General features: G+C 39.0%; 1 protein-coding gene across 2 annotated transcripts in view; it reads left to right on the top strand.

The window, feature by feature from the left end:
• The first annotated feature begins 2,951 nt into the window (after window positions 1-2,951).
• The window catches only part of spsb4 (splA/ryanodine receptor domain and SOCS box containing 4), a 32,295-nt gene continuing 15,851 nt past the window's right edge, over window positions 2,952-19,395 (top strand). The window contains exon 1 of one of the 2 annotated variants that reach the window (XM_005805882.3): window positions 2,952-3,232. The gene's annotated coding sequence lies outside the window, so the exon portion shown is untranslated. Of the gene's footprint in view, window positions 3,233-15,798; window positions 15,946-19,395 lie in introns of those variants that run through there. The other variant, XM_023350679.1, reaches the window with a different exon arrangement.

The raw sequence follows: 19,395 nt of genomic DNA, 5'->3' as shown, positions 1-19,395 counted from the left end.
GCAACTCCAGGCCTCGAGGGCCGGTCTCCTGCAACTTTTAGATCTACCTCTACTTCAACACACCTGAGTCAAATAATGAGGTCATTCGCAGGACTCTGGAGAACTTGACTGCACTTAGGAGGTGATTCAGCTGTTGGATTCAAGCGTGTTGGATCAGGGAGACATCTAAGAGTTGCAGGACACTGGCCCTTGAGGACCAGGATTGCCCAAACCCTGCTCTAGATTTATGCCGCTCTGGACATATCGCCTATCTAAAACAAGATGTTTATTTCAGCTTCATATAAAAACCAATAATCTATTCCACACTGTAAACAGTTCCCTTTCGTTAGAGACCCTCTGTGGAACATAAACAGGACTTTTCCTGTTAGTTGGCCTCTAATCAATTTATAGGAGACCCATGGACTGGACTGGAAGGTGATGGCCTTAACATATCCAGCATCACGAGACCATCAGTCCAAAACACAAAGCTGCTTTTTCAAGCCATTCTGCAGTGAGTCATTAAAAGTCTGGTTCGACATTTTTGATAAACTCACTTGCCAAGAGTTGTTGCAAAAGATCAATAGCACTCTTATTCCTGTCCATTAGGAGTGACCCTGCAGCCAGGAGATGCTTGGCTCAACACTGGAAGGACAAGGGGGGGAAGATGTATCTATCTATAAACTGTCACCACAAGCAGTAAAATGTTTGTTGCTCACTTTGAAACCATGTCTCAGTAAGATGGAGGCAGCTTCAGCTGCATATGACTAAGAGCTACAATGGAGTGCAGAATTTCTCAAATTGTGTAAAGGCAAGTCTCATGCATATCTGTTGTGTGCTGAACAAAGCTCTGAGACGGTGAGGCAGCATGTATCTGCCTGCCTGTCAGCTTTTTGGGGGGGCGACTTCAAGGAAACTTGCCTCTGCTGTTCCTTACAGATTCCTCCCCACGTCCTCTGGCAGGCCTCTTTACATCAGATGTTTTCATTCCCTATCTTTCATTATGTCTTCTCTCTCACCGGCTGCTCCCATATCCCTCCCCTTCCTTGTCTTTTTCACAAAGTAACCCTGTTTGCCTGTTTCCTCACAGTTCTCACGTGTCTCTTCTGTATTTGTCTTTGGACTTCGTACAGAGTCTTTAAATGGTGAAGCAGAGGACCATCAGTATAACAGAATCACTCAGTCAATGAGTATATGCAAAGGAGTGATTGGTGGGATATTCTCTTGTGGATTTGTACGTGAAGAGATGTGAGTGAACAGAAATCTGAAAAAAGATAGCATTTTCTGCCAAGTAATGCTTTAGAAACTACAAAAATGAAATAAAAATGCTATGAGCTGAAAGACAAAAAATCTAATCAAATGTATAAATCAAATACAATATTCTTAAATAAAGAAAAATTGGGTTTAGTTGACAATTTAGTGGTGCCAAAATTGTAATAAAAAATAAATAAATAAAGAACGTGTGGGTTTCGCTGCTAAGCTTAGTAGGTGGGTAGCAACTATGATGAACTTGCCAAATCCTCTTTTTGCCAAAGCTAAACAGCTAATAGTGCTAATGGTATTTATTGGTTTGGAACTTCAAAGAAGCAAGACATATCAGCGGTTTAATAATTTCTGCTTTTAAAAATCAGGGACTATTACGACTAACTATTAGATTCTCTCCACTCCAAAACTCCTGAATTGGTCTCTGTGAAATTCTGCTCTACTGGGATGAGCATTGACCTCTTAGGCGATAGTATGTACTTCCTAAAAGTGATATGAGATTTCTTCTAGTTGCAGATTCTCATCTGCTTTGATATTGCTTTATTGATGACAAGCCTTGAAAAACATGCTGCTTGACACAATCATAATGGCTCCACTAAAAACTGTGGGACATTGGTTGCAAATCTGCTCAACTCAGCTGTTCAGCCCAATTATCTGCATATTTGCTCATTGGCTAATGAATGCTCCCTGCAAAGATTAACAACTTTAAGTTAACATTGATATAAACTGCAGCTGTTTAATAAAGTTAAAACCTGAGCTCCCTGTTTGGATTTTAAATGAAATTGCTACTTCAAAGCATTTTTAAATTAATTTAGTCTGCATTTGATCACCTTTAGGTAAAAATGATGACATGCTCAGACTGATCAAATGTATAGCTGAATACTCTACACTGAACATAGATTGCTAAAACTCTGCTTTAGATTAATGAAACTATTACTCCACTTGTAAGAACAGAATTGGATAGCCTTTTGCATCATTTCATGTCATTTTCACCACACTGACCACTTTAGACAAAGCCAAGCATGAAATAACACAAATACAGCCTGATCCAAGTTAGGCTGAACATATGCGCATAGATATAAAATAAAATGACAGTCCGTAGGAAGTTGTGTGTATTTATAGTGGCGGAAGACGTTGTGATTGATGGTTGGTAGTGTACTACTAATAAATAAATAAACATTACATTTCGTTTAACTGAATTTAAATGAGGTGATTTTTAAGTTTAAAATTTTAGATTCACACGTGAAAACCGAAGGAAAATATGGGAAAACGATCATAACAGATACATTTCATAGGCACGAATTTCATAAGCGCCAGAATATCTTGATTAGGCTCAGTATAAAACTATGTAAAGCATGAAAGCGCCTCCACCCTACCGCAGGTTAAACGCTAGCATCAAACAGGAAGCACTATAAACACTATACAAAAATAAAAGCACCAAGTAATCATGTTTAAAAAGTACAGCACTTTTGAAAGTAAAAAACATAAACACTACATAAAATTAATTTTAAAAATTACTATTTTAGCTTTATTCCTTTAAATTGCGAAACAATGTTCTCTTTACTAAGCAGTATTCTTGCTACATCTATTTTGTCTGGAGGCATCGTGACCGGAAATGCATCATTATTGTGGCGAAATTAACGTCACTCACCTTTGCTTGATCCCGTGGCTCCAGCCAATCAGCGGCTGTCTGGGACACATGAGCGGCTATAATATATCCACAGAACAAGCTGCAGCCAGAAGGAACAAAGAAAGAAAGCCGCTCTGTTCCCTCTTCATAGTCCTTTCACCTTCCCTGCCCCCTCCAAAAAAACTGGACTACATTCAGCCATTTTTCACCGCTGTTTGTTACACTTTCCCGACATTTTGCGTGTTTGTGTCGAGTGCTCAGATTGTCTGAGGAGAGACGAAGTCGTGAGAGGGGATTTCTTCTGTCTCGACTCGCTTTTCTCGGAGACTCGTGTGGATGCGTTCGTTGGAAGGCTGCTCTATGGTAAGTTTGTGTTTCTCTTTTCTTCTCGGACGTTGTTAGTAAAGTCTAAAAGAGCTGTATATAGCTGTAGCCGCTTGGCTTCACTTTGTGGACAACACAAATCTCTTCAAACACAAACTTTCCTCCGAGTGCCGATAAACTCTCTTCGCGTTCAACAATCAGTTCGATTCCCAAACCGTTTAGCTACAATAATGTGTCGTTGTGTTACTTCGTTGCTCTGTTACAGTGACTACAAGAAGAAACCAAGACGTGGATATTTTTTTTTGTAAGAGTTGGACAAGTTTTTCTATTGAAAGTGCGGTGCTGTTACGAATCTTACTTTAAAACCGTCTAACCTGTTGAACTGTTGGCTCCGAAGGTGTCTGTCACTTTTACTTGAGTTGCTTGTTTCATGACCCAAACTGTCTGTAAAATATTTAATGTAATCGGAAAGAAGAAGGAAAAAAAATCAGCCGCATAAAGTTGATAACGGTGACAACTTCTCAAACGTCTGCAGAGAGATGGCGTCAGTATCAGACTACTGGAATTGACTCTGCTCCTCTTTTGTGACTCCCATCTTACCACATCCATGCATTAACAACCCTTAGTCACTCGTGCATCGCACCACACTGCTGGGAACGTATTTCAGTTTGTACAGCAGTAAGGCTGCGGGTCTCCGTTCACAGTCTGTCTGATTTAAGGCTTGCCTGTTAGTGGAGGCTAAGTGCTCAGCCTTTGCCCACACCATCTGCTTTGCCCTGCTGGGCCCTGGCAGGCTGCTGTCCAGATCAAGTGTGATAAAGGATCGTGTGGGCGGACCAGCAGCAGATGGACTACATAGTTGGCTGATGTGGCAGCTTGGCTGACTGTTGTCATTGTTTGGTTTATTTTCATTTGGGGTTGTTGTAATAAACAAAAACTCCTCTCCTATAGCAAATTGTATGGAATGTTATTTACTGAGTCATGTTGTCATCACAGTTTGGACCAATAATATCATCAAAACTGAAAAAGACTGAATTTTTAACTCAAACTGTCTTGCCAGTGTAACATGGTAGCAGCGCATATGAATAATCAGGCCAACAATGTGTGCAAAAAATAATCATTTGACTTATGTATCAAGTTTTCAGTGTACAGACATAAAGCAGAAATGTATAAACTATGGAGGAAATAAAATTATCAAAGGAACAATACGTATATGTTTGCAGCCACATGTCCTTTCTTCTTCTTTTTTTTAAAGATAGGTAACTAGTTATTTTGACAGTGCAGAAGTGCTTTTCTTGTTTCACATCAGAACAGTTGACTACTCAAGCTGTAGTGTGTTCATCAGAGAGAGTCTGGGGGAAGAAATTGTTTGTGGCGACTGGTTTTTACATATAGTGCCGATCTGAGAATAAACGTCTGTATCCAGGATGTGTGGGGTGTGCAGATAAGTTTGCTGCCCTTTTCCTGACCCCTGGACCTGTGCAAGTCCTGGATGGAGGGAAGGTCAGCCCTGACGATCTTGCATAATCTGAAGATGACCAGCAGCTCCAGTAGAAGGTTATACTTGTTTAGTTGTCGCAGGAAGTCTGGTCTTTGCTGGACCTTCTGCTGAACAATGTCTTGGTGAGGGCTAACTCAGATCACAAGATGAAGGGCTTCCTATGATCTGCTAGTGATCAATTTTAACAAAATAGATTTGATTTAGGAGTTTGAAACTGGTCATAAGAAAGTAAAATTCAGATTCTGGTCACAAAGTGAAATGTTGGGTTATTGTTTTCTCTCATATTAACGGATCCTTTCTGTATTTCTTTCTAACCCTCATATTAATAAAAAAAGTACAGCCAAGTAAGTATTGCCATTAGCACCTCTTTTTTATATCTGCTCTGCCAGCAGGAACTCGGTATTGGTTAACCTCAGGCGTTAAACGCTGTGAAACTGGAGTTATTCAAAAGTTAGTTTGTAGTTTCTAGCACCAAAATAGTGTAAGACGGTGAACCATGTGTTTTACATATTTTAGCGAGTTTTGAATAATGCCAAATTCTTGCAATATTAAACCTTAATGTATTTATCTTCTTGCTGCTAAATCTCAGGTGAATTAAACATTTTGCTCCTTTTACTACGTCCGCACGAACCTGAGCAACATTAACATGAGTGTGATCATTGACTCTGTTGTTGTAGATTGCTAAATCTTCTGCCACTTATCTCGTATCTGAAAGTGATGCACAAGTTTTCAGTCGTTCCCTAATAATATTTCCCGCATGCACAATAATAGAGATGTACAGTTAAGAGCCCAGGCTGTACTCGGCACATCAGCTACTACAGGCACAGAGTCCGATGCTGACTCAGTAGAATGTTAATGTTGTCAAATCCCATTAAGAGCAATGTGGTGCTGAGCAAAGCCCTGCGCTGGCTCTGCTGGACAGCAGGCCATTTAAACGGCCTCATGTTTGTTTTTGTATGAGAGAATTGAAACACTCCAGTGCCTCACCGTACACAAAACTGCTTTTATATCTCTGCCAAACACTTTTCATTGCTCATCAAAGTAGCTTCAACTAGTTTTTGTTTGTCTTTTAACAAACCAAAGTTTTTACATGCTGATAGTTTACTGAGAGGCTTTGATACGATGCATGACTTTAACCTTTGACTTCTGCACAAAGGAATAGATTTTTGGTCTTTCATCGATGAATGCAAGTTAGGACACAGTACAAAACTTCAACACATTTATGGTAAAATGTTTCCTAACCTAAATGAGATGATGTCTGAAATAGGTTTGCACAAACTGCAATCACATGCAATTGAAACTGAATCAGTATCTGCAGAAGAACTGTTTGTCTACAGTCCAGAACCACTTTGGACAAAGCTAAGCTCGGCGTTGGGAACATATTGGGCTGTAGTAAAGGAGAAGTTCGCTGAGTGTCTTTACACACTGATTTTAATCTTTTAAGCAGATTAGTTTTCACAGAACTACTGTGAAAACATAAAGAAAAAGTTAGACATTTATTGGACTTTTTTGTTCAATAAATGTTTTCATTTCTCCTTGTAGCAAAGAAAACAAAAACTTGACAAGGTCTCGCAAACATTCTGGCATCTCTGCGGAAATGTTTGCAAAATGTCTAATCTATTCCATCTATGACACTGATAAATAATCAAAATCCAGTTCTCCCTATACTCCACCAGGTAAGTTGCATAGAGTAAAAAGCTTGGTTGATCTACAGCGCAGGTGTCAAACTCCAGGCCTCAAGGGCCTGTGTCCTGCAGTTTTTAGATGTGCCACAAGTACAAGACACTGGAATGAAATGGCTTAATTACCTCTTCCTTGTGTAGATCAGTTCTCCAGAGTCCTGCTAATGACCTAATTATTCTATTCAGGTGTGGTGCAGCAGAGGCACAACTAAAAGTTGCAGGACAGCGGCCCTTGAGGACTGGAGTTTGACACCCCTGATGCAGTATATGTGATCCCTGTTGCTGCTGTTGACTGAATTCTTAAGTTCTTTAGCAGATCGTGGAGGTTTGCTGCAGTTTTAATGCTCACCAGAGAGAGAGAGAGAGAGAGAAGATGAGGTTACTTTCATCTTTTAACTGTGAGAAGGATGTGGTGTAAAGTGCTCCTCCTGGAAGAATCTTCCACCCACATGTTTCTATACTCGTACACTGAAGGTTTACAGCATGGAGCTGGAAAATACTTTGAATGAAAATTACTCCTGACAATAATTCCCTCCTGTTTATTCCCAAACTGCTTTTTGTGTTCAGTAGCTGCGAAACGCTGTAATTTCCAGCCTCAGAGGCAGTAACGCACAACTCCTGTTGAGATGTTAATAATCCAATCCACTCTTTTGTTTTACTACGGTCTGCACAGTGTAAAGAATGTGACTATCTCATCACTTAACTTGTATCCCCATCATCCTTATTTTGTTTCCTGGCACAAAAGAAAGCCATGCAAAAAGATGTACCCAAACCTGGGGGTCAGCACAAAGACAGTGTCTGCATGCACACCATTTAGAGCAGGGGTGCCCAAAGTCGGTACTCGAGGGCCGGCATCCTGCGTGTTTTAGTTCTCTCCATGGTTTCACACACCTGCATCAAATGATGGCTCATTAGAAGGCCTAAGAAGAACATTGACAGGCTGAAAAGATTGTTACTACCACCGGGGAGAGAACTAACACACGCAGGATGCCGGCCCTCGAGGACCAACTTTGGGCACTCCTGATTTAAAGAATCAGCACAACTCCGCTGGTCCAGTATGCAGCGTTTTTTTTCTGTGTATGCTTAAATATAGACTACACCTCAGTCGAACGTTGAAGCAGCTGTAAAATGACTATTGTTGAATCAAGTTTTTATTATGGCTGTCTCTGGTTTGTGGAGTAGCATTCATGGCCAAACTTTCTTCTTCCTTTAGTCTGAAACTGAACCACAGAAGAATTGCTAAACACTGTAATTTTCCCTAAGTTAGTGCATTAAAGGTGTTTGTTCTGTGTGAGCTAAGGATTGAAAACTGCAACAAGATTTTTTTTATACTGATAAGATGGAACTGATAAATGCATAGGGTTTGATTCAAAACACGTTATCTCAAAGGAAAATTAAATGTTTCAGCTCATGTCAAAGAGTCGTTGTGGATGCTAATGCGGTGGGCAGAGATGTGTTGGAGTCAGGGATGTTGCACCCCTTTGACTGATTCTGTCTGTGGTGTTCATGGAGGAGAGGGCCTCTACTTTGTAGTTTGGACATTTCTGGGTCGTATCTTTGCTGTTTTGGAGGTATTGTGGTTCTGTTGGCATCTTATAGCCAGAGTCTTGAGTGTGCATTGGTGCGGTTTCCAGTCCAGGGGTGGAAACTTGCTGTTCTAAGTTCCTCCATGACAAATCTTCAGCTAAAATATGAAATATTTTCACATATTACATAGTAGTAGCTCAACAAATGTGGAAATATTAAAATGGATCTGTGTGCACAGAATTTGTTTTTCCCTTTTTGTTAGTTCGCAGAGATGTATGCACTCAAATCAGTCTCTTTGTGCGCTCTTAACTACACAGCATTAAGTCTAAAACTGGGAGAAAGGTGAAGTGTCTGTCACTAGGAAAAATATTTGCATTTTAACATCCTGTTGACTTAAGTATTTGTTGGATCAAGGTGTCATCTGCAGACATGTTTCAATCTCTAGGAGTGAAGAAAGATCTGAACCTGAAAGCTTCTGATCTATTGCTCACTTGGTTTTGACTCATCTCTAGTCAGTGGATACCGATCAGATGATTGTCTCAAATGTCCTTTGTCGGGTGGGTGGACTTTGTGTTAGAGATGTGATGAGGAGCTTTGTTATACAAGGTTGAGCTGAAAATACAGCTGCTACTCCTTCACATTGATAGGAGTCATAAGAGCAGCTCCCTCTGGAGGTCTACCTCTGAGAGAGAGACAGACTTCCAAACTCGCTGGAGGAACTGTATATCCCTTTTGGACTTGCCATCTCCTCAGGCAGATCTCTGACAAGCTGAAGACGATGGCTAGATCTATAAGGGCTGTTGTCTTGTCTTTGCTCTACTGGATATATTGGTTGGCAGTTTTTGAAAAAGAGTTTCAAAGATTTGGAGTTGATGCAGTGTACCTGAGGAGTTTCTCATCTTGGGATATCTTCATAGAAATATTTCCAAATAAAGTGGTTTTGTGAATTGTAGTAAATTAGCTCTGGTCTTTTGGTCCTCCTTTCATATTTGAAAAGTTCTTGACCTACCTCATGTCAATTTCTATGAACTAATACTCAAATTAGTACTTTTTATGTAACTGATGTTTCAAAGAAATTCTTTTGGTTTGATATGGCATTGTAGTAAATGTTGGCACAAAAAGATTGAATAAACTTTGACTCTTTTTAAGCCCAATTCTTTTCATAGTTTCACTTAGTCCCCTGCCAAGACCGTCTTCTTGTTACCTTGATGTAACTTGACCCATACACTTAGCTTTCCTCTTATTACAACTATCCATTCAGCCGAGCCATTGTTTCCCCATGCTGTAATGGCATGAATAATTGAATTGTCCCCTGTTCTGGTAGACGTCCACCACTGGGATCTTGTTGCTGCAGTGGCGTACAGCATCCTTCCCGTTTTCTTTCCAAGGTGTCGGTCGGTTCTTTCCAATGTGCTAAGGGTCATGTTGGTCATGTCCTCTACCGAGGGTGTCGAAAAAGAAAAAAATATTTGGAGATTTCTTGCACTGCCAGTTACCTAACTGTTCAGTTAGGGGTAGTACTAATGCTGTTGGGACTACTGGAGTTTGAAGAAGAGCATCTTTGTGAGATCAAAGCAACATGGAAAGCTAAAGACACTTTTCACTACAGTGGTTTCGTCTGATCCTTTATAAATTAGCTTCTTTAATTAAAAATCCATGAAGGTGACGACAGCAGCTGATTAGTTGCCCCTGTTCCTTCATGGCATGTTTGATCGTAGTTCATGATTTTTATTTTCTTAACGAGGCCACAAGCTTAAATATGAGGGTATACTAATTTAACTCCATCAATGACATGACATCCAAATTGCCTCTCGGGCAAGCTCCTTGTCATCAGAGCGTTTCTAGGCTGATGTGCAGAATGTGTCAAGTCGTCTTTGACCGTGTCTGGATTGGCTGGTAGGTTCTGCTTTTAATTCACTGACTTTGAGATCAGACCACTATCTCCACACTTTGTCATACACAAAGCAATTTCATTTGCTGCCTGAATCTCTAAAAAAAAAAGAAACTTGAATTTTGACTTCCTTCTTTTTTTCATATCTTAAAAAATGTGATCTGTTTGCCAGAAGGGTGAAAGGAATTAATCTGTTGTCCTGCTAACTAAGTCAGCAGAAACTGTTTTGCATTCATCTGATCATTGCGAATACATGATCAGATGAGCTGATTACATTTGTGTCCCTTTTGAGTAATTTTTGGAACTGATGTCAAAGGATTGATCACCTTGCTTACAAAGAAAAGTACTTCTAGAGATGCATCAATCAAATGCGCAAACATTTTTCCTTTGCTGTAGAGCTACAGCTTGCGATTATTTCAGTAATCAATTATTTTGATGTTGGATCAAAACAATTGGCATGTTCTGCAAATGTATTTAAGCACTTATGCTATATATATATTTATGTATATTTCTACACAAATATTTAAATTCCCTTTAGAAAAAAAACCCCAAACATTTTATGCCTAAAATGTAATGACATTCCTTTAGTGTACTATTGATCATTTGTGGCAGAATGCATCTGCAGCTAAAACAATACTTCTAACATGTCTCAAGCTCAGCTGCTGTAGTCATGTGGTGATATCTTTTTTCTTTTTTATTTAATAATTGGACAGCAAAAGGTGTTTTGGCTTAATTGTTGCTTAAGCTATAAGAGTATGTAGCAATGTCGCATTTCATGATAAATTTGTGCACAATTGTGATGCAGAATTTTGATATTGCTGTCTTATCTAAGCTACTTTTACACCCCGTTAAAGAGGAAAAAAATTTGAGTAAAGGTCAAAACCTGAACAAAACAAATCTATTATATAAATCAATCACAGATCTGATTGGATCATGGCTAGTACAAAGGAAGTTGCAAGTAGATTTATTGCTTCCTTGTCTTTATAGAGAGTTTTAATCTCTTCAAAGCTTCTTTAGAAGAGTAAAAAGTTGTGTAACACAATTGTTTTACTGAATGGCTTTAGGAAACATTCAGAGCCATATTCCAGTTGAGGTGTTTCTATTCTTGGTCATGTGACTTAGAATGTTTTTATAAGGTAATTTCACACCTAGCGTTAAAAATAGGGGCATTATCAGGGGACACCCAGCATGGCTCTTTATTGGGATATTTAATGACCATTATTTCAACCTAAACCCATTCAAAAGTGCCACTGACCACAGAAGCAATCAGTCACTAGAGACCGTGTTTGAATTGAAACGCATTGGGTCTGAAACGGTTGGCTGTCTGTGCCTTCCCTGAGGCTGTCTGCTGATAAATGGTTCACTCTCACTTCCCTCTAGCCTTCATCAACAACATTGGATCATTAAAAGCCACAGTTTTCCATATTCGCTAACCTCTGCAGTGCTTCCTCTTGGGAGCATCTTGATATGCAATACAAAATGCTTGTGAACCAAATTGGATTTGTGCCTTAGTTACTGCAAACTAATTGTCCTGTTAATGAGAAGTAGATGATAAAATGGCAAGGACATAAAAGAGATTTCACAAGAGATTCTCAGCAGAGGTAAACTTGTTTAGAAAGGATTGCTGTGCAGTGGGGGCATTAGGAAAAGAGGAGTTTAAATCTAGCAGCAATCTAACCCAGTTTAGCAACTGATTCTTGCATATGAAAAATAAAACTTTTTGAAACAAAACTTGTATTTCCAGTAAAAATATTTTTGAATGCAGACACTTAATCTTTTAAGAACAGCATGTTTCTCAGCATCTCTATAACAGTATTGTGGTTGTAGTAATATCCATCTCTTCTTGCATCTCATCTTTTTGCCATGCTGCAGTACTTTTGAAACACTGAAACCTGGCCTCTATTTTAGCTTGGTCCAAACAATCCCAGTTTTCCTAGAACAACCACCAGTTCTTTAGTGCTTACTGCATTTATAATGCATGACATTGTGTCGGAGCATTGCCTCTGCTTGAGCTCATTAACATGTTCTGCCATATCATTTATTATGTTAATGGTACCATTTCCTCAGTACCTGTAAATGAAGAGGCACAAGGTGACCCATAAAATATAGTTTCATTGTGGCATCTTGATTAAACTATGTAGTTTTTTTTATAAGGCAATAACCTGAAATTTGGTAATGTGACCCAGATGGTGTGAATCCGATATATGCAATGTAGTATGTCAGCTGTAGATGGATTAGGATGTTTGTCAATCTTCATTTCCTGTTTTCATAATGTTTGAAACAGGAATTGAAAATTTTTGTTGGTTGGTTGTTGTTTGGTTCAATTGTTTGAATCAATTTCAAACTAAAAATCAGTCTGAAATTTGTGGTATTTATCTTTTTGATGATGTAAAGAACATATTTTCCTAAATTTATTCCTGAAAACTTTGGATCCCACTCCTAGCAATTTTTGGTGAAATGTAAAAAAAAAATTCTAATCTTTGAAAGCACATGTTGAAACCTGACCACACTAGTTATTGACTAGTTTCTAATTTATCCTGGCATTTCACTAACTTAGGGCCCAATGATTTGCAGACAGAATTGCAGAATTTCCATCCATCCATTTCTATACACCCTTGTCTCTAAGAGGGGTCAAGAGGGGTGCTGGTGCCTATCCAGCGAACGTTTCAGGTGAGAGGCAGGGTACACCCTGGACAGGTCGCCAATCTTGTAGGGCAGAATTGCAGAATTTAACAAACAAAATGGAATTTATAATAGTGTTTACTGATATTGGTAGACAAGAAAAGCTTCAGCTCGCTGCAGCTCTTCTGTCATTACCTGGTGAAGTGGGCCTAACTCAGCTCATCTCTTTACGAAGAGCCACATTGCAAAAAACATGGATTAGAAGCTACTAACCTCCTTGTTGAGACACAAATGATACAAATATGATTACAAAGACCAATAGATTATATGAAGTAAAGCACTCTCTTTAGCATGTTTTAACCATAAACCAAGGAGGTGATGAGAAAGTCCACCCTGTTACAAAATCCAAACTACTTATGTGGGAGTTCTGCAGAACATCGGCAGCCAGAGAATGTTTGAGACGGATTACATTTGAACGACCTGAGCTGAAAAGAGAAGAGCTTGTGACTTTTTGACCAACGATGCAGCTCTATAGATCTTTGTGCACTGAATGTTGGTGGAGAATAATATTACATGTCATTTTCTGAATCCATTTGATTATGCTAGTCAGTCACAAGGTAAAGGAGGTTGCTCGTGATATCTGGAATGTTAAGAAATGAAGGGAAATGTTAATGATACCCGAGTAGAATGTTGTGTTTAATCACGAGATTCAATCAAGTAAAATTGATTGATAGTCCAACAAGATGGGGGTGGTGAATTATGTCAGTTAACCAGATATATGAAGCTACACATTCCAAGCTTTCATACTGTTGGTTCAACTATTCGGGTATGAAAAAGTAGGGGAACAAGCATGTAGACATCCTCAACAAGCCTGAAGTAAATGCCTAAAATTGGAGTTATGTACTGGGTGCAGTGCCTTGCAGAAGTACTCACACCTGTTAAACCTAAAGCTGCTTCTTTGCTGGAGCGGCTTTAAAAACCAGTTCTGCCCTGGCCTTATTAAACTTTGTTGGCTAACACTGCACAGGTCTTCCCTGTTTTTCATGCTCACTTGAGGGGCAAAACATTGACACCAGATTGTGTTGTCATTACATGAGCAAAGGGTAGAGTTTAAGCTTGAGCACAGTCAGGAATGCATACGTCCACTTTTGAAGTGGAACAACCGTGATTTAGCAGCCATAGATGCAGCAATGAGGAACCAAGAAACATTGCAGCTCAATGTTTTGTTGGTGTGATGATGGGAAACACTGACACTGCAAAAGATTAGGTTGACGTAATGCATTTCATTCTTTATTTGGGGTTTTCTTTTCAATAAAGTTTATATGTGGATATCTATGTACATTTTTGACTGAAGTACCATAATCGAAATGTTGCCCATGTGTAAAAAAAAAAGAAAATCCATAATGTAGACACAATTAATATTTGGCTAAACTGAATAGTTAACATTATGTTTGTGTCTGTAAAGATGAGATTGAGTATCCAGATTTAAGTCTACCAAATCCCCCATAAATCCATAAACATGAGTGTATGGACATAACCCAAAAGTCTTTGAGCTGTGACTGCAGTAAATACCAACTTGTTCTAATGAAGTTCACAAGCTGTGACGAGCCATACTAAGACTTGTTGAAACCTTCGGTCGTTTTTATTCCTCACAATTTTGTGCTAATTGAGGTTTTGCCATAAAATACAAGAGCACTTCTTTGGATGTTATAATGTGACAATGAAAAGCAGTTCAGTTATAATTGTAATGCCTGACAGTGAGCAAAGTTTGAATTTTTTGACTGCATGAACTTTAGAAACTCATGTCAGGACGCCGTGGACCCTCTGAATAAGGGTCTGGCTTTGGCTCTAAACCAGTGTTAGAAATACCACAGTCTGTATGAAAAGCTAGCATTGGCTTCTAGTTTTAACACATAGTTGCCAAAGTTATTCTTCCTGGGTAAACGGAGATGCACAGACTGTAAACGGCCTCTTATCCTTTGCTAATGGGTGTGTCTGAGGAGCAGGAAGTCATTTGGACAAATGGGTCCATTATTGACCTTCGTCTGCCCTGACAACAGCAATCAGCCAGATGTATAAAGGGAGAATTTAATGTGCAATGACTGTGAAAATGATGTTTTTTCTTTTAAATGTCAGTTGTGATCCCATTATTTTTCCTGCTAAAGTTTACTAACCCTCACAATGATGGCTATTATAAAGCACTTTTTATGCTAAATGAATCTGATGTTTGTGTCAATCACAACCCCAATTTTTTTTATTTGAGACCTATTAACAGATTCTGTCATGATAATGCAAACTCTTATTTTTCTACGTGACACTTGGTTTTATCTCTTACTATGTAAAACACAGTTTGCTATGTTTGAAGTTTCTCCTAATTGAGGAAATTCAGTGAAATAAACATGTCTTCACATTTCACAAAGCTGATGGAGATTTTAATTTTGTAAAGTCTAGTTTTTGATCAGTCCCATGTGGAAATGCAATAATGGTTTATAATTTGATTATTTATCACAGCATTCAGCAGTATTGGTGTATATTGCATGTCTTCCTAATTATAAGCAAGTGTAAGTACTTCTATAAAGAAGGTTGTGCTGTTTAGTGCCAGACTTTGCTTGCACCCCGTTAAGCCAAGGCTAGGTTTATTGTTTACACTCTGCACTTGCAGCTCTGGTGTGCAGATGTGAAACCCTTTGGGTATTTATTTTTAAACAGATCAATATCTTTAAAGATTTTTTTTTTCTTGTTTGCTATACCAAAGTATTATTTTGACAACCCTAGGTCAGTATCTCATGTCAGACTCTTTTTAATTCTATAACCATAGGTGTAAAATAATGGCTCCATAATGACATTGAATGTAGCATTTTGTTCTGTTGTGATATCAAACACTGTTTATGGAACGATGTCAATTGCTCTCATATCACATGCTGCTTTGATAGGTGTTCTCTCGCTGATTTCACTGCCTCAGAGGTGCTGGTGAGTTTTGATGGGTCTGCACTTTGTTGGACCTAATCCTGAGCAGCCCTGTGGGCTTTGTCCAGTTCAGCAAGTTGAGCTGAGCATTAATTAGCCAATCCTGGACAGCTCTGTGTGTGTGTTCACATGGTCTTCTCTTCTGAAGGAGCTCAGTCAGGGTATCTGTGAGAGTGGGTGGTTTTTGGACCGCTTTGGTAAGACTTTGAGCGTGCTTCACACTAAGCCCTGCCTCTCTGTGTTTTCCAGCCCCCCCCCATTTCCTCCAGCAGCTGTTTCCCTCTTAGCTGGGAACTGAAGCCAAGGGTTTTTTTTGTTGTTTTTTTTTTTTTCTCCTTCCCCATACTCGCGTCACTAGCAGGAACTTGCTGTCTTCCCCACACAAACACACTCTTCTTGTCTGTCTCTGTCTTGTCCCACACTGTCCTGGCTGATGAGTGTGTTCTGACCTCCTTTTGGATGACACATTGAAGAGCAAGTATTCTCACTATTCTACTTGGCTGCTGTGATTACATTTGCATCGCTGTGTGAAAATCGCCTGACTTAAAGCGATGTCTTTATGGTAAGATGCCACTTCTGTGTCTTGTCCCTTTGTGTTTCTAGCAGATCTTTCTTTAAGAAGTGACAGGTTTCAAGACGTCTTGACAGTTGCGGCGTAATTGGTGTATGTCAGCTCTGAATAAGCGTTTTCTTGGACGTCAAGTCATGTGGTGTTTTTTAAATTTTGTATCACGACTTTTATCTCTCCTATTTTGGTCATTGGGTGACTGGTTTCTCCTCAACAGAACTTTTGATTGTTTTTGATTTCGGCACAATGTTTCACACACTCGTGTGTTGGTGTAGCTGGAGTTAACTATTTTTTTTTTTTTGGTTACGCTCTTGAGATAGAAACCTTTTTTCCATCCCTGGAACACCTGTAAGACTGAGTATAAGCTTCTAAGTTCTCACTGGAGGTTTGAGGTTTAGTTGACTCACTTAAATTGGTCAATCCGATCAAATTATTGTAAGTCATTGTTTTTGCTCCCAGATACAATAACAAATTGAAGATTTAAATATCTGATAATGCCAAGTCTCATTTGCTACTTCATTGCTCTTAATAAAAAAACTAGTCCCTGTCTATACTTTGTATTGTTAATGGCCAGTGAAAATAACATGCTACATTTAGTCTCTTGCACATTCTCCAAAAAATGGCTAACTCTGTTAGGAAAGCTGTATCTGACGTGAAACATTTAGCTACAGTTTTCAGTAAACTCTATCCTTTCTCCTGCAGAAGAGAATGTAGAACAGTCAGCTAAATCGTTTAACATCAGGATGCTTACTCTGTTTTGAAATGACTTGTTCATTCAGCTCAGAATATTTCAATGTGGTTCAAATTGGAAAAGTTAGTCTTCTGCTTTATAAACTTGTGGCTTTGTTTTTGAAAAGCGTAAAATGCGATGAGTTTCTTGGCTGCTCTTTTTGCACCCTTTACTCACAAAAAACTCTCTGTGGACATGAGCCTGGGCAGCATGTTGCATCAGACAGAGAGGGAGCAGCAGAGGCCAATACAGCCTCTTTTTCAATGTGAGCATTGTAAATGGTAAAGAACACCAAGCAATGGAAAAACCAACGCTCAATAGGTTACCTAACTGTTCATAACACATTCAAGTCAAACCAACCACAGAGATCTGGAGTTGAGTTTCATAGTGAACACAGATGAGACCTTGATTTACTCCTCTGACATGTTGGCATAAAGTATCCAAAGACAGAGGGGGCTGATGGTGATTATATATAGTATAATCCTTCCTGACCTGGAGTGTTTCACTTCAGCCACCTGAAGTGATTTTTGTAAATGACTCTATTTTTAAAAATGCCTCTTAGTTGATTATCTCTTGATTTAAAATCTTATTGCATATAAAGAATCTGGAAGTATGCCTTGGTTTTTCACTTTTTATTTGCAACTGATTTGCCTTCCCACTTTGTGTCTCCACAAATTTGTATCTGAGAAACATCACCTGTTTTCGATTTGGTTTCCACAGACTCCCTCTCAGACCCGATGCTCTGTGTGAAGGCCATGTACTGCAATCTGCCAAATTCATTGCATACCCATTTCTGAGTGCTTCTCTGAGGGTTTAGTTGCAGTCAAACAGAATAAATAAGAGATGGAAAAACAGGAATTTCATTTTGCATCATCCACACCTGTGCTGCTCTGCTATTTTGAAAGTGTAGCAAAGCAGTATCATGTAGTGACTGCTGCATCTGAAAACCTTAAGCATAATGTTAGCTGGGATCTCTGCAGAAGATGGTTAATAAATATATTTGTTTTCTGTGTCCTGCCACTTTTAAAATATATCTAATATTTAATATACTATTAATAACCTCCTAGAGAGTTCTCTCAATTTCTATTCGTCTTTTGTTGTCTTTAAGGTTACCTTGGGCAAGAAGCAGGGTAATTACTGGCCAGGTGGCCAGTCCAACGGGGATCAAAAAGTCAAATCTATGCATGCACACACAGCAGCTTTGAAGTAAACAGTTTAACTTTCATGCATGATTCTGCTAATTGAAACGGAACTGCAGCACCCAGGAAAAAACCCATATGTTCTCATTAGAACATTTCAACTCCATATAGAATGAACCTTCATAGTATTTAAAATAAAGACCTTCTTGATGGGAGCCGCAATCTTCATCACGTTAATTTTGCACCTGTAGATTAAATAAGTTCAGAAGAAACAACCGTTCCAGTCAACTATGAAGGTATTCAGACTGAAAATGCAAGTTGGGATAGATTTGTTTGTATAAGTGGTCTGTTTGGTTCATACTGGTGACATCTGCTTTTACTTGATAGCTCCCAGTTAGTGTTGAAAGGCAACATACAGAAATTTAATAAGCTCTCACTGAGTTCATGTTTCTGTCTAACCTCAACAATTTTACTGTTCTTACTTTAGTAATGTCTAATTTTATTCTGTAAAACTTTTAAGTTTGAATACAACTAAGAAATTTTTTATTCCAAACATAAATGAGTCATTATTCCCCCAAATTTGATTTTAAGTGTAGGACCTTGTTGGTAAGTATGTGAACCGGAGCACTCTGCGCCTCTCATGACCTTGGCTTTGCTGTTCAACTATAACTCAATGCCTTGCTACTGCATATGAACTCTTTGAGTTGTTTTCCTGTCTGTAATGCAATGCAGCCAGCTGTAGTGGTGTGCTCATTTCTTTTAGACTGGGAATTCAGAATTTCTGAGGTCCAACTACAAATAAAATGCACCATTAGACCCCAAATCTCAGAGGAGTTCAAAAGAAAGTTTCATGGATGCAAAGCAGGAAGAGCACAGGGAGGGTAGAAAGAAGTCCAAAACATTCCTTCCATCGACCATAATGTGCAAGGATCAGCTCCCCATCTCAGTCTCTCTGCCCCGCTTTCTAAACATGCAACCAAGCAAAGATTTTAAAGTGTGGCAAAACAAAATTGGGTGAATTAGCAGTGTTTGCCAGCTGCTGTCATGAATGACATGTTACTGAGGAAAATAGTTTCTTGTCCTTGGATATTGAGCTCTCAGTAGGAATCCTAGTACAGCAACACTTTCCAGTCAGAGACTTCCTCAGATTTGTTGCAAGACTGACTGCTGCTCTCTAAAGATACATGGATATGAGATACGACAGTTTCCCTTTGGGAGCAAGTATCTTTGAATTGCAATATTTTTGCACAGGACTGATTACTCCACAGATTTGGAAATGAGTAATTATTGGTATTGAGCATGTCATGTCGTGGGTGGTTGGTTAACAAATTATTTTAATTTCTAGTAATTTCAGTGGGGAAACATTTAACAATTGCTAATTGTAAAGGTCCAAACTGCCTGTAGCGGCAAATAAAATTTTTCTGCAGAGGTTTTTCTGCAGAGGTTCCACTCTGTTAATCATCATGGTAAACTGGCAGATATTTTAGGTTGAAGCAGCTGTATTTGTTTTGGAGTATGAACTCTGAAAACATTTCAGCTGGAGAGCTGAATTTAGTCTCTTCACATGCCACATGG

This window comes from Xiphophorus maculatus, chromosome 18 (assembly GCF_002775205.1).
Source record: "Xiphophorus maculatus strain JP 163 A chromosome 18, X_maculatus-5.0-male, whole genome shotgun sequence".
Lineage (NCBI taxonomy): Eukaryota > Metazoa > Chordata > Actinopteri > Cyprinodontiformes > Poeciliidae > Xiphophorus > Xiphophorus maculatus.
This window is presented reverse-complemented; position numbering and strand designations above follow the sequence as displayed.